This window comes from Calliopsis andreniformis, unplaced genomic scaffold (genome assembly GCF_051401765.1).
Source record: "Calliopsis andreniformis isolate RMS-2024a unplaced genomic scaffold, iyCalAndr_principal scaffold0015, whole genome shotgun sequence".
NCBI lineage: Eukaryota > Metazoa > Arthropoda > Insecta > Hymenoptera > Andrenidae > Calliopsis > Calliopsis andreniformis.
The window spans coordinates 17,412,850-17,428,041 of NW_027480428.1; positions in this window are offsets into that span (position 1 = coordinate 17,412,850).

Consider the following 15,192-nt stretch of genomic DNA (forward strand, 5'->3'; position numbering starts at 1 on the left):
AAATATAAAATAAATAGAACAGTTTTTCCATCGTATAAAACGAAAAATTGCAACCAGTGTGAAAGTTATGGTCATTTCTACTTTCCGGGCAACCTAGGCTTCACTCTAGGCCGTTGTTCCACCAGATCGAATAGTTAGGGCCTAAGAAGTGAACGCCAGAAGCATAAAATACAATATAAATACAACAGTTTTTCCATCATATAAAACGAATGATAGCAACCAGTGTGAAAGTTATGGTCATTTCTACGTTCCGGGCAACCTAGGCTGCACTCTAGGGCGTTGGTCCACCAGATCGAATAGTTAGTGCCTTAGAAGTCAACGCCCGAAACATAAAAAACAAAATAAATAAAACAGCTTTTCTATCGTATAAAACGAAAAATTGCAAACAGTGTGAAAGATATGGACATTTCTACGATCCGCGCTACCTAGGCTTCACTCCATGGCGTTCTTCCACCACATCGAATAGCAGCGGCCTCAGAAGTCAACGCCAGAAGCTTAAATACAATATAAATATAACAGTTTTTCCATCGTATAAAACGAATAATAGCAACCAGTGTGAAAGTTATGGTCATTTCTACGATCCGGGCAACCTAGGCTTCACTCTAGGGTGTTGTTCCACCAGATCGAATAGTTAGGGCCTTAGAAGTCAACGCCCGAAGCATAAAGTACAAAATAAATAGAACAGTTTTTCCATCGTATAAAACGAATAATTGCTACCAGTGTGAAAGTTATGGTTATTTCTACGTTCCGGGCAACCTAGGTTTCACTCCAGGGCGTTGCTCCACCAGATCGAATAGTTACGGCCTATGAAGTCAACGCCAGAAGCATAAAACACAATATAAATACAACAGTTTTTCTATCATATAAAACGAATGATAGCAACCAGTGTGAAAGTTATGGTCATTTCTACCTTCCGCGCAATCTTGGCTTTACCCTAGGGCGTTGTTCCACCAGATGGAATAGTTAGGGCCTAAGAAGTCAACGCCAGAAGCATAAAACACGATATAAATACAACAGCTTTTCCATCGTATAAAACGAATAATTGCAACCAGTGTGAAAGTTATGGTCCTTTCTACATTTCGAGCAACCTAGGCTTCACTCTAGGGCTTTGCTCCACCTGATCGAATAGTTAGGGCCTTAGAAGTCAACGCCAGAAGCATAAAATACAATATAAATACTACAGCTTTTCCACCATATAAAACGAATAATTGCAACCAGTATGAAAGTTATGGTCATTTCTGCTTTCCGGGCAACCTAGGCTTCACCCTAGGGCGTTGTTCCACCAGATGGAATAGATAGGGCCTAAGAAGTCAACGCCAGAAGCATAAAATACGATATAAAAACAACAGCTTTTCCATCGTATAAAACAAATAATTGCAGCCAGTTTGATAGTGATGGTCATTTCTACGTACCGGGCAACCTAGGCTTCACACTAGGGCGTTGCTCCACCAGATCGAATAGTTAGGGCCTTAGAAGTCAACGCCCGAAGCATAAAGTATAAAATAAATAGAACAGTTTTTCCATCGTATAAAACGAATAATTGCTACCAGTGTGAAAGTTATGGTCACTTCTACTTTCCGGGCAACCTAGGCTTCATCCTAGGGCGTTGTACCACCAGATGGAATAGTTAGGTCCTAAGAAGTCAACGCCAGAAGCATAACATACAATATAAATACAACAGCTTTTCCATTGTATAAAACGAATAATTGCAACCAGTGTGAAAGTTATGGTCATTTCTACGTACCGGGCAACCTAGGCTTCACTCTAGGGCGTTGCTCCACCAGATCGAATAGTTAGGGCCTTAGAAGTCATCGCCCGAAGCATAAAATATAAAATAAATAGAACAGTTTTTCCATCGTATAAAACGAAAAATTGCTACCAGTGTGAAAGTTATGGTCATTTCTACGTTCCGCGCAATCTGGGCTTTACCCTAGTGCGTTGATCCACCGGATGGAATAGTTAGGGCCTAAGAAGTCAACGCCAGGAGCATAAAAAACGATATAAATACAACAGCTTTTCCATCGTATAAAACGAATAATTGCAACCAGTGTGGAAGTTATGGTCATTTCTACGTTCCGGGCAACCTAGGCTTCACTCTAGGGCGATGCTCCACCAAATCGAATAGTTAGGGCCTTAGAAGTCAATGCCCGAAGCATAAAATAAAAAATAAATAGAACAGTTTTTCCATCGTATAAAACGAATAATTGCTGCCAGTGTAAAAGTTATGGTCATTTCTACGTTCCGGGCAACCTAGGCTTCATCCTAGGGCGTTGTACCACCAGATGGAATAGTTAGGTCCTAAGAAGTCAACGCCAGAAGCATAACATACAATATAAATACAACAGCTTTTCCATTGTATAAAACGAATAATTTCTACCAGTGTAAAAGTTATGTTCATTTCTACGTTCCGGGCAACCTACGCTTCACCCTAGGGCATTGTTCCATCAGATCGAATAGTTAGGCCCTAAGAAGTGAACGCCAGAAGCATAAAATACAATATAAATAAAACAGTTTTTCCATTGTAGAAAACGAATAATTGCAACGAGTGTGAAAGTTATGGTCATTTCTATATTCCGAGCAACCTAGGCTTCACTCTAGGGCGTTGCTTCACTAGATCGAATAGCTAGGGCCTTAGAAGCCAACGCCAGAAGCATAAAATACGATATAAATACAACAGCTTTTCCATCGTATAAAAGGAATAAATGCAAACAGTGTGAAAGTAATGGTCATTTCTACGTTCCGGGCAACCTAGGCTTCACTCTAGGGCGTTGCTCCACCAGAACAAACAGTTAGGGCCTTAGAAGTCAACGCCCGAAGCATAAAATACAAAATAAATAGAACAGTTTTTCCTTTGTATAAAACGAATAATTGCTACCAGTGTAAAAGTTATGGTCATTTCTACGTTCCGGGCAACCTAGGCTTCACCCTAGGGCGTTGTTCCACCAGATCGAATAGTTAGGGCCTAGGAAGTGAACGCCAGAAGCATAAAGTACAATATAAATACAACAGTTTTTCCATCGTGTAAAACGCATAATTGCAACCAGTGTGAAAGCTATGGTCATTTCTACATTCCGAGCAACCTAGGCTTCACTCTAGGGCGTTGCTCTGACAGATTGAATAGTAAGGTCCTTAGAAGTCAACGCCCGAAGCATAAAATGCAATAAAAATACAACAGTTCTTCCATCGTACAACAGGATTAATTGCAACCAGTTTGAAAGTGATGGTCATTTCTACGTTCCGGGCAACCTAGGCTTCACTCTAGGGCGTTGCTCCACTAGATCGAATAGCTAGGGCCTTAGAAGTCAACGCCAGAAGCATAAAATACGATATAAATACAACAGCTTTTCCATCCTATAACAGGAGTAATTGCAACCTGTGTGAGAGTGACGGTCATTTCTACGTTCCGGGCAACCTAGGCTTCACCCTAGGGCGTTGTTCCACCACATCGAAAAGTTAGGGCCCAACAAGTGAACGCCAGAAGCATAAAATACAATAAAAATACAACAGTTTTTCCATCGTATAAATCGAATAATTGCAACCAGTGTGAATGTAATGGTCATTTCTACGTTCCGGGCAACCTAGGCCTCACTCTAGGGCGTTGCTCCACTAGATCGAATAGCTAGGGCCTTAGAAGCCAACGCCAGAAGCATAAAATACGATATAAATACAACAGCTTTTCCATCGTATAAAAGGTATAAATGCAAACAGTGTGAAAGTAATGGTCATTTCTACGTTCCGGGCAACCTAGGCTTCACTCTAGGGCGTTGCTCCACCAGATCAAACAGTTAGGGCCTTAGAAGTCAACGCCCGAAGCATAAAATACAAAATAAATACAACAGCCTTTACACCGTATAAAATGAATAATTGCAACCTGTGTGAAGGTTATGGTCATATCTACGTTCCGGGCAACCTAGGCTTCACTGTAGTGCGTTGCCCCACCAGATCGAAGTGTTAGGGCCTAAGAAATCAACGCCCGAAGCGTAAAATACAATATAAATACAACAGTTTTTCTATCGCAGAAAACGAATAATTGCAACCAGTGTGAAAGTTATGGTCATTTCTACGTTCCGGGCAACCTAGGCTTCACTCTAGGGCGATGCTCCACCAAATCGAATAGTTAGGGCCTTAGAAGTCAATGCCCGAAGCATAAAATAAAAAATAAATAGAACAGTTTTTCCATCGTATAAAACGAATAATTGCTGCCAGTGTAAAAGTTATGGTCATTTCTACGTTCCGGGCAACCTAGGCTTCATCCTAGGGCGTTGTACCACCAGATCGAATAGTTAGGGCCTAAGAAGTGAACGCCAGAAGCATAAAATACAATATAAATACAACAGTTTTTCCATCGTATAAAACGAATAATTGCAACCAGTATGAAACTTATGGTCATTTCTACTTACCGGGCAACCTAGGCTTCACTCTAGGGCGTTGCTCTACCAGATCGAATAGTTAGGGCCTTAGAAGTCAACGACCGAAGCATAAAATACAAAATAAATAGAACAGTTTTTCCATCGTATAAAACGAATAATTGCTACCAGTGTGAAAGTTATGGTCATTTCTACTTTCCGGACAACCTAGACTTCACCCTAGGGCGTTGTTCCGCCAGATGGAATAGTTAGGTCCTAAGAAGTCAACGCCAGAAGCATAACATACAATATAAATACAACAGCTTTTCCATTGTATAAAACGAATAATTTCTACCAGTGTAAAAGTTATGGTCATTTCTACGTTCCGGGCAACCTACGCTTCACCCTAGGGCATTGTTCCATCAGATCGAATAGTTAGGCCCTAAGAAGTGAACGCCAGAAGCATAAAATACAATATAAATAAAACAGTTTTTCCATTGTAGAAAACGAATAATTGCAACCAGTGTGAAAGTTATGGTCATTTCTATATTCCGAGCAACCTAGGCTTCACTCTAGGGTGGTGCTCCACCAGATCGAATAGTTAGGTCCTTAGAAGTCAACGCCAGAAGCATAAAATACGATATAAATACAACAGCTTTTCCATGGTATAAAAGGAATAATTGCAAACAGTGTGAAAGTAATGGTCATTTCTACATTCCGAGCAACCTAGGCTTCACTCTAGGGCGTTGCTCCAACAGATTGAATAGTTAGGGCCTTAGAAGTCAACGCCCGAAGCATAAAATGCAATAAAAATACAACAGTTTTTCCATCGTATAACAGGATTAATTGCAACCAGTTTGAAAGTGATGGTCATTTCTACGTTCCGGGCCACCTAGGTTTCACTCTCGGGCGCTGCTCCACTAGATTGAATAGCTAGTGCCATAGAAGTCAACGCCAAAAGCATAAAATACGATATAAATAAAACAGTTTTTCCATTGTAGAAAACGAATAATTGCTGCCAGTGTAAAAGTTATGGTCATTTCTACGTTCCGGGCAACCTAGGCTTCATCCTAGGGCGTTGTACCACCAGATCGAATAGTTAGGGCCTAAGAAGTGAACGCCAGAAGCATAAAATACAATATAAATACAACAGTTTTTCCATCGTATAAAACGAATAATTGCAACCAGTATGAAACTTATGGTCATTTCTACTTACCGGGCAACCTAGGCTTCACTCTAGGGCGTTGCTCTACCAGATCGAATAGTTAGGGCCTTAGAAGTCAACGACCGAAGCATAAAATACAAAATAAATAGAACAGTTTTTCCATCGTATAAAACGAATAATTGCTACCAGTGTGAAAGTTATGGTCATTTCTACTTTCCGGACAACCTAGACTTCACCCTAGGGCGTTGTTCCACCAGATGGAATAGTTAGGTCCTAAGAAGTCAACGCCAGAAGCATAACATACAATATAAATACAACAGCTTTTCCATTGTATAAAACGAATAATTTCTACCAGTGTAAAAGTTATGGTCATTTCTACGTTCCGGGCAACCTACGCTTCACCCTAGGGCATTGTTCCATCAGATCGAATAGTTAGGCCCTAAGAAGTGAACGCCAGAAGCATAAAATACAATATAAATAAAACAGTTTTTCCATTGTAGAAAACGAATAATTGCAACCAGTGTGAAAGTTATGGTGATTTCTATATTCCGAGCAACCTAGGCTTCACTCTAGGGTGGTACTCCACCAGATCGAATAGTTAGGTCCTTAGAAGTCAACGCCAGAAGCATAAAATACGATATAAATACAACAGCTTTTCCATGGTATAAAAGGAATAATTGCAAACAGTGTGAAAGTAATGGTCATTTCTACATTCCGAGCAACCTAGGCTTCACTCTAGGGCGTTGCTCCAACAGATTGAATAGTTAGGGCCTTAGAAGTCAACGCCCGAAGCATAAAATGCAATAAAAATACAACAGTTTTTCCATCGTATAACAGGATTAATTGCAACCAGTTTGAAAGTGATGGTCATTTCTACGTTCCGGGCCACCTAGGCTTCACTCTCGGGCGCTGCTCCACTAGATTGAATAGCTAGGGCCATAGAAGTCAACGCCAAAAGCATAAAATACGATATAAATAAAACAGTTTTTCCATTGTAGAAAACGAATAATTGCAACCAGTGTGAAAGTTATGGTCATTTCTATATTCCGAGCAACCTAGGCTTCACCCTAGGGCGTTGTTCCACCAGATCAAATAGTTAGGGCCTAGGAAGTGAACGCCAGAAGCATAAAATACAATATAAATACAACAGTTTTTCCATCGTGTAAAACGCATAATTGCAACCAGTGTGAAAGCTATGGTCATTTCTACATTCCGAGCAACCTAGGCTTCACTCTAGGGCGTAGCTCCGACAGATTGAATAGTAAGGTCCTTAGAAGTCAACGCCCGAAGCATAAAATGCAAAAAAAATACAACAGTTCTTCCATCGTACAACAGGATTAATTGCAACCAGTTTGAAAGTGATGGTCATTTCTACGTTCCGGGCAACCTAGGCTTCACTCTAGGGCGTTGCTCCACTAGATCGAATAGCTAGGGCCTTAGAAGTCAACGCCAGAAGCATAAAATACGATATAAATACAACAGCTTTTCCATCCTATAACAGGAGTTATTGCAACCTGTGTGAGAGTGATGGTCATTTCTACGTTCCGGGCAACCTAGGCTTCACCCTAGGGCGTTGTTCCACCACATCGAAAAGTTAGGGCCCAACAAGTGAACGCCAGAAGCATAAAATACAATAAAAATACAACAGTTTTTCCATCGTATAAATCGAATAATTGCAACCAGTGTGAATGTAATGGTCATTTCTACGTTCCGGGCAACCTAGGCCTCACTCTAGGGCGTTGCTCCACTAGATCGAATAGCTAGGGCCTTAGAAGCCAACGCCAGAAGCATAAAATACGATATAAATACAACAGCTTTTCCATCGTATAAAAGGTATAAATGCAAACAGTGTGAAAGTAATGGTCATTTCTACGTTCCGGGCAACCTAGGCTTCACTCTAGGGCGTTGCTCCACCAGATCAAACAGTTAGGGCCTTAGAAGTCAACGCCCGAAGCATAAAATACAAAATAAATACAACAGCCTTTACACCGTATAAAATGAATAATTGCAACCTGTGTGAAGGTTATGGTCATATCTACGTTCCGGGCAACCTAGGCTTCACTGTAGTGCGTTGCCCCACCAGATCGAAGTGTTAGGGCCTAAGAAATCAACGCCCGAAGCGTAAAATACAATATAAATACAACAGTTTTTCTATCGCAGAAAACGAATAATTGCAACCAGTGTGAAAGTTATGGTCATTTCTACGTTCCGGGCAACCTAGGCTTCACTCTAGGGCGATGCTCCACCAAATCGAATAGTTAGGGCCTTAGAAGTCAATGCCCGAAGCATAAAATAAAAAATAAATAGAACAGTTTTTCCATCGTATAAAACGAATAATTGCTGCCAGTGTAAAAGTTATGGTCATTTCTACGTTCCGGGCAACCTAGGCTTCATCCTAGGGCGTTGTACCACCAGATCGAATAGTTAGGGCCTAAGAAGTGAACGCCAGAAGCATAAAATACAATATAAATACAACAGTTTTTCCATCGTATAAAACGAATAATTGCAACCAGTATGAAACTTATGGTCATTTCTACTTACCGGGCAACCTAGGCTTCACTCTAGGGCGTTGCTCTACCAGATCGAATAGTTAGGGCCTTAGAAGTCAACGACCGAAGCATAAAATACAAAATAAATAGAACAGTTTTTCCATCGTATAAAACGAATAATTGCTACCAGTGTGAAAGTTATGGTCATTTCTACTTTCCGGACAACCTAGACTTCACCCTAGGGCGTTGTTCCGCCAGATGGAATAGTTAGGTCCTAAGAAGTCAACGCCAGAAGCATAACATACAATATAAATACAACAGCTTTTCCATTGTATAAAACGAATAATTTCTACCAGTGTAAAAGTTATGGTCATTTCTACGTTCCGGGCAACCTACGCTTCACCCTAGGGCATTGTTCCATCAGATCGAATAGTTAGGCCCTAAGAAGTGAACGCCAGAAGCATAAAATACAATATAAATAAAACAGTTTTTCCATTGTAGAAAACGAATAATTGCAACCAGTGTGAAAGTTATGGTCATTTCTATATTCCGAGCAACCTAGGCTTCACTCTAGGGTGGTGCTCCACCAGATCGAATAGTTAGGTCCTTAGAAGTCAACGCCAGAAGCATAAAATACGATATAAATACAACAGCTTTTCCATGGTATAAAAGGAATAATTGCAAACAGTGTGAAAGTAATGGTCATTTCTACATTCCGAGCAACCTAGGCTTCACTCTAGGGCGTTGCTCCAACAGATTGAATAGTTAGGGCCTTAGAAGTCAACGCCCGAAGCATAAAATGCAATAAAAATACAACAGTTTTTCCATCGTATAACAGGATTAATTGCAACCAGTTTGAAAGTGATGGTCATTTCTACGTTCCGGGCCACCTAGGTTTCACTCTCGGGCGCTGCTCCACTAGATTGAATAGCTAGTGCCATAGAAGTCAACGCCAAAAGCATAAAATACGATATAAATAAAACAGTTTTTCCATTGTAGAAAACGAATAATTGCTGCCAGTGTAAAAGTTATGGTCATTTCTACGTTCCGGGCAACCTAGGCTTCATCCTAGGGCGTTGTACCACCAGATCGAATAGTTAGGGCCTAAGAAGTGAACGCCAGAAGCATAAAATACAATATAAATACAACAGTTTTTCCATCGTATAAAACGAATAATTGCAACCAGTATGAAACTTATGGTCATTTCTACTTACCGGGCAACCTAGGCTTCACTCTAGGGCGTTGCTCTACCAGATCGAATAGTTAGGGCCTTAGAAGTCAACGACCGAAGCATAAAATACAAAATAAATAGAACAGTTTTTCCATCGTATAAAACGAATAATTGCTACCAGTGTGAAAGTTATGGTCATTTCTACTTTCCGGACAACCTAGACTTCACCCTAGGGCGTTGTTCCACCAGATGGAATAGTTAGGTCCTAAGAAGTCAACGCCAGAAGCATAACATACAATATAAATACAACAGCTTTTCCATTGTATAAAACGAATAATTTCTACCAGTGTAAAAGTTATGGTCATTTCTACGTTCCGGGCAACCTACGCTTCACCCTAGGGCATTGTTCCATCAGATCGAATAGTTAGGCCCTAAGAAGTGAACGCCAGAAGCATAAAATACAATATAAATAAAACAGTTTTTCCATTGTAGAAAACGAATAATTGCAACCAGTGTGAAAGTTATGGTGATTTCTATATTCCGAGCAACCTAGGCTTCACTCTAGGGTGGTACTCCACCAGATCGAATAGTTAGGTCCTTAGAAGTCAACGCCAGAAGCATAAAATACGATATAAATACAACAGCTTTTCCATGGTATAAAAGGAATAATTGCAAACAGTGTGAAAGTAATGGTCATTTCTACATTCCGAGCAACCTAGGCTTCACTCTAGGGCGTTGCTCCAACAGATTGAATAGTTAGGGCCTTAGAAGTCAACGCCCGAAGCATAAAATGCAATAAAAATACAACAGTTTTTCCATCGTATAACAGGATTAATTGCAACCAGTTTGAAAGTGATGGTCATTTCTACGTTCCGGGCCACCTAGGCTTCACTCTCGGGCGCTGCTCCACTAGATTGAATAGCTAGGGCCATAGAAGTCAACGCCAAAAGCATAAAATACGATATAAATAAAACAGTTTTTCCATTGTAGAAAACGAATAATTGCAACCAGTGTGAAAGTTATGGTCATTTCTATATTCCGAGCAACCTAGGCTTCACCCTAGGGCGTTGTTCCACCAGATCAAATAGTTAGGGCCTAGGAAGTGAACGCCAGAAGCATAAAATACAATATAAATACAACAGTTTTTCCATCGTGTAAAACGCATAATTGCAACCAGTGTGAAAGCTATGGTCATTTCTACATTCCGAGCAACCTAGGCTTCACTCTAGGGCGTAGCTCCGACAGATTGAATAGTAAGGTCCTTAGAAGTCAACGCCCGAAGCATAAAATGCAAAAAAAATACAACAGTTCTTCCATCGTACAACAGGATTAATTGCAACCAGTTTGAAAGTGATGGTCATTTCTACGTTCCGGGCAACCTAGGCTTCACTCTAGGGCGTTGCTCCACTAGATCGAATAGCTAGGGCCTTAGAAGTCAACGCCAGAAGCATAAAATACGATATAAATACAACAGCTTTTCCATCCTATAACAGGAGTTATTGCAACCTGTGTGAGAGTGATGGTCATTTCTACGTTCCGGGCAACCTAGGCTTCACCCTAGGGCGTTGTTCCACCAGATCGAATAGTTAGGGCCTAACAAGTGAACGCCAGAAGCATAAAATACAATATAAATACAACAGTTTTTCCATCGTATAAATCGAATAATTGCAACCAGTGTGAATGTAATGGACATTTCTACGTTCCAGGCAACCTAGGCTTCACTCTAGGGCGTTGCTTCACTAGATCGAATAGCTAGGGCCTTAGAAGCCAACGCCAGAAGCATAAAATACGATATAAATACAACAGCTTTTCCATCGTATAAAAGGAATAAATGCAAACAGTGTGAAAGTAATGGTCATTTCTACGTTCCGGGCAACCTAGGCTTCACTCTAGGGCGTTGCTCCACCAGAACAAACAGTTAGGGCCTTAGAAGTCAACGCCCGAAGCATAAAATACAAAATAAATAGAACAGTTTTTCCTTTGTATAAAACGAATAATTGCTACCAGTGTAAAAGTTATGGTCATTTCTACGTTCCGCGCAACCTAGGCTTCACCCTAGGGCGTTGTTCCACCAGATCGAATAGTTAGGGCCTAGGAAGTGAACGCCAGAATCATAAAATACAATATAAATACAACAGTTTTTCCATCGTGTAAAACGCATAATTGCAACCAGTGTGAAAGCTATGGTCATTTCTACATTCCGAGCAACCTAGGCTTCACTCTAGGGCGTTGCTCCGACAGATTGAATAGTAAGGTCCTTAGAAGTCAACGCCAGAAGCATAAAATACAATAAAGATGCAAAAGTTTTTCCATCGTATAAAAGGAATAACTGCAAACAGTATGAAAGTACTGGACATTTCTACGTTCCGGGTAACCTAGGTTTCACTCTAGGCCGTTGCTCCACCAGATCGAATAGTTACGGCCTAAGAAGTCAACGCCAGAAGCATAAAATACGATAAAGATGCAACAGTTTTTCCATCGTATAAAAGGAATAATTGCAAACAGTGTGAAGGTAATGGTCATTTCTACGTTCCGGGCAACCTAGGCTTCACTCTACGGCGTTGTTCCACCAGATCGAATAGTTAGGGCCTAAGAAGTCAACACCAGAAGAATAAAATACAATAAAAATACAACAGACTTTCCATCCTATAAGAGGAATAATTGCAACCCGTGTGAAAGTGATGATCATTTCTACGTTCCAGGCATCCTAGGCTTCACTCTAGTGCGTTGATCCACAAGATCGTATAGTTAGTGCCTAAGTAGACAACGCCAGAAGCATAAAATACAATATAAATAGAACAGTTTTTCCATTGTATAAAGCGAATAATTGCTACCAGTGTGAAAGTTATGGTCATTTCTACGTTCGCGCAACCTGGGCTTTACTCTAGGGCGCTGTTCCACCAGATGGAATAGTTAGGGCCTAAGAAGTCAACGCCAGAAGCATAAAATACGATATAAATACAACAGCTGTTCCATCGTATAAAACAAGTAATTGCAACCAGTGTGAAAGTTATGGTCATTTCAACGTTCCGGGCTACCTAGGCATCACCCTAGGCCGTTGTTCCACCAGATCGAATAGTTAGGGCCTAAGAAGTGAACGCCAGAAGCGTAAATGCAATAAAAATACAACAGTTTTTCCATCGTATAGCAGGAATAATTTGCAACCAGTGTGATAGTAGTGGTCATTTCTGCGTTCCGGGCAACCCAGGTTTCACTCCAGGGCGTTGCTCCACCAGATCGAATAGTTACGGCCTAAGAAGTCAACGCCAGAAGCATAAAATACGATAAAGATGCAACAATTTTTCCATCGTATAAAACGAATAGTTGCAATCAGTGTGAAAGTTATGGTCATTTCTACATTCCGAGCAACCTAGGCTTCACTCTAGAGCGCTGCTCCACCAGATCGAATAGTTAGGTCCCTAGAAGTCAACGCCCGAAGCATAAAATACGATATAAATACAACAGCTTTTCCATCGTATAAAAGGAATAATTGCAAACAGTGTGAAAGTACTGGACATTTCTACGTTCCGGGCAACCTAGGCTTCACTGTATGGCGTTCTTCCACCACATCGAATAGCTACGGCCTCAGAAGTGCACGCCTGAAGCATAAAATACAATAAAAAAACAACAGTCTTTCATCGTATAACAGGAATAATTGCAACAAGCGTGAAAGTAATGTCCATTTCGGCGTTTCGGGCATCCTAGACTTAACTCTGAGGCATTGCTCCACCAGATCGAATATTTAGGGCCTTAGAAGTCAACGCCAGAAGCATAAAGTACAATATAAATACAACAGCTTTTCGATCGTATAAAACGAATAATTGCAACCAGTATGGAACTTATGGTCATTTCTACATTCCGAGCAACCTAGGCTTCACTCTAGGGCGTTGCTCCACCAGATCGAATAGTTAGGTCCTTAGAAGTCAACGCCAGAAGCATAAAATACGATATAAATACAACAGCTGTTCCATCGTATAGCAGGAATAATTTGCAACCAATGTGATAGTAGTGGTCATTTCTACGTTCCGGGCAACCCAGGTTTCACTCCAGGGCGTTGCTCCACCAGATCGAATAGTTACGGCCTAAGAAGTCAACGCCAGAAGCATAAAATACGATAAAGATGCAACAGTTTTCCCATCGTATAAAACGAATAATTGCAATCAGTGTGAAAGTTATGGTCATTTCTACTTTCCGAGCATCCTAGGCTTCACCCTAGGGCGTTGTTCCAACAGATTGAATAGTTAGGGCCTTAGAAGTCAACGCCCGAAGCATAAAATACAAAATAAATAGAACGGTTTTACCATTGTATAAAACGAATAATTGCTACGAGTGTAAAAGCTATGGCCATTTCTACGTTCCGGGCAACCTAGGCTTCACTCCAGGGCGTTGCTCCACCAGATCGAATAGTTAGGTCCTTAGAAGTCAACGCCAGAAGCATAAAATACGATATAAATACAACAGCTTTTCCATCGTATAAAAGGAATAATTGCAAACAGTGTGATAGTAGTGGTCATTTCTACGTTCCGGGTAACCTAGGTTTCACTCTAGGGCGTTGCTCCACCAGATCGAATAGTTACGGCCTAAGAAGTCAACGCCAGAAGCATAAAATACGATAAAGATGCAACAGTTTTTCCATCGTATAAAACGAATAAATGCAATCAGTGTGAAAGTTATGGTCATTTCTACATTCCGAGCAACCGAGGCTTCACTCTAGGGCGTTGCTCCACCAGATCGAATAGTTAGGTCCTTAGAAATCAACGCCAGAAGCATAAAATACGATATAAATACAACAGCTGTTCCAACGTATAAAAGGAATAATTGCAAACAGTGTGAAGGTAATGGTCATTTCTACGTTCCGGGCAACCTAGGCTTCACTCTACGGCGTTGTTCCACCAGATCGAATAGTTAGGGCCTAAGAAGTCAACACCAGAAGAATAAAATACAATAAGAATACAACAGACATTCAATCCTATAAGAGGAATAATTGCAACCCGTGTGAAAGTGATGATCATTTCTACGTTCCAGGCATCCTAGGCTTCACTCTAGGGCGTTGATCCACAAGATCGTATAGTTAGTGCCTAAGTAGACAACGCCAGAAGCATAAAATACAATATAAATAGAACAGTTTTTCCATTGTATAAAGCGAATAATTGCTACCAGTGTGAAAGCTATGGTCATTTCTACGTTCCGCGCAACCTGGGCTTTACTCTAGGGCGCTGTCCCACCAGATGGAATTGTTAGGGCCTAAGAAGTCAACGCCAGAAGCATAAAATACGATATAAATACAACAGCTGTTCCATCGTATAAAACAAGTAATTGCAACCAGTGTGAAAGTTATGGTCATTTCAACGTTCCGGGCTACCTAGGCTTCACCCTAGGCCGTTGTTCCACCAGATCGAATAGTTAGGGCCTAAGAAGTGAACGCCAGAAGCATAAAATGCAATAAAAATACAACAGTTTTTCCATCGTATAAAACGAAAAATTGCTACCAGTGTGAAAGTTATGGTCATTTCTACGTTCCGCGCAACCTGGGCTTTACCCTAGTGCGTTGATCCACCGGATGGAATAGTTAGGGCCTAAGAAGTCAACGCCAGGAGCATAAAAAACGATATAAATACAACAGCTTTTCCATCGTATAAAACGAATAATTGCAACCAGTGTGGAAGTTATGGTCATTTCTACGTTCCGGGCAACCTAGGCTTCACTCTAGGGCGATGCTCCACCAAATCGAATAGTTAGGGCCTTAGAAGTCAATGCCCGAAGCATAAAATAAAAAATAAATAGAACAGTTTTTCCATCGTATAAAACGAATAATTGCTGCCAGTGTAAAAGTTATGGTCATTTCTACGTTCCGGGCAACCTAGGCTTCATCCTAGGGCGTTGTACCACCAGATCGAATAGTTAGGGCCTAAGAAGTGAACGCCAGAAGCATAAAATACAATATAAATACAACAGTTTTTCCATCGTATAAAACGAATAATTGCAACCAGTATGAAACTTATGGTCATTTCTACTTACCGG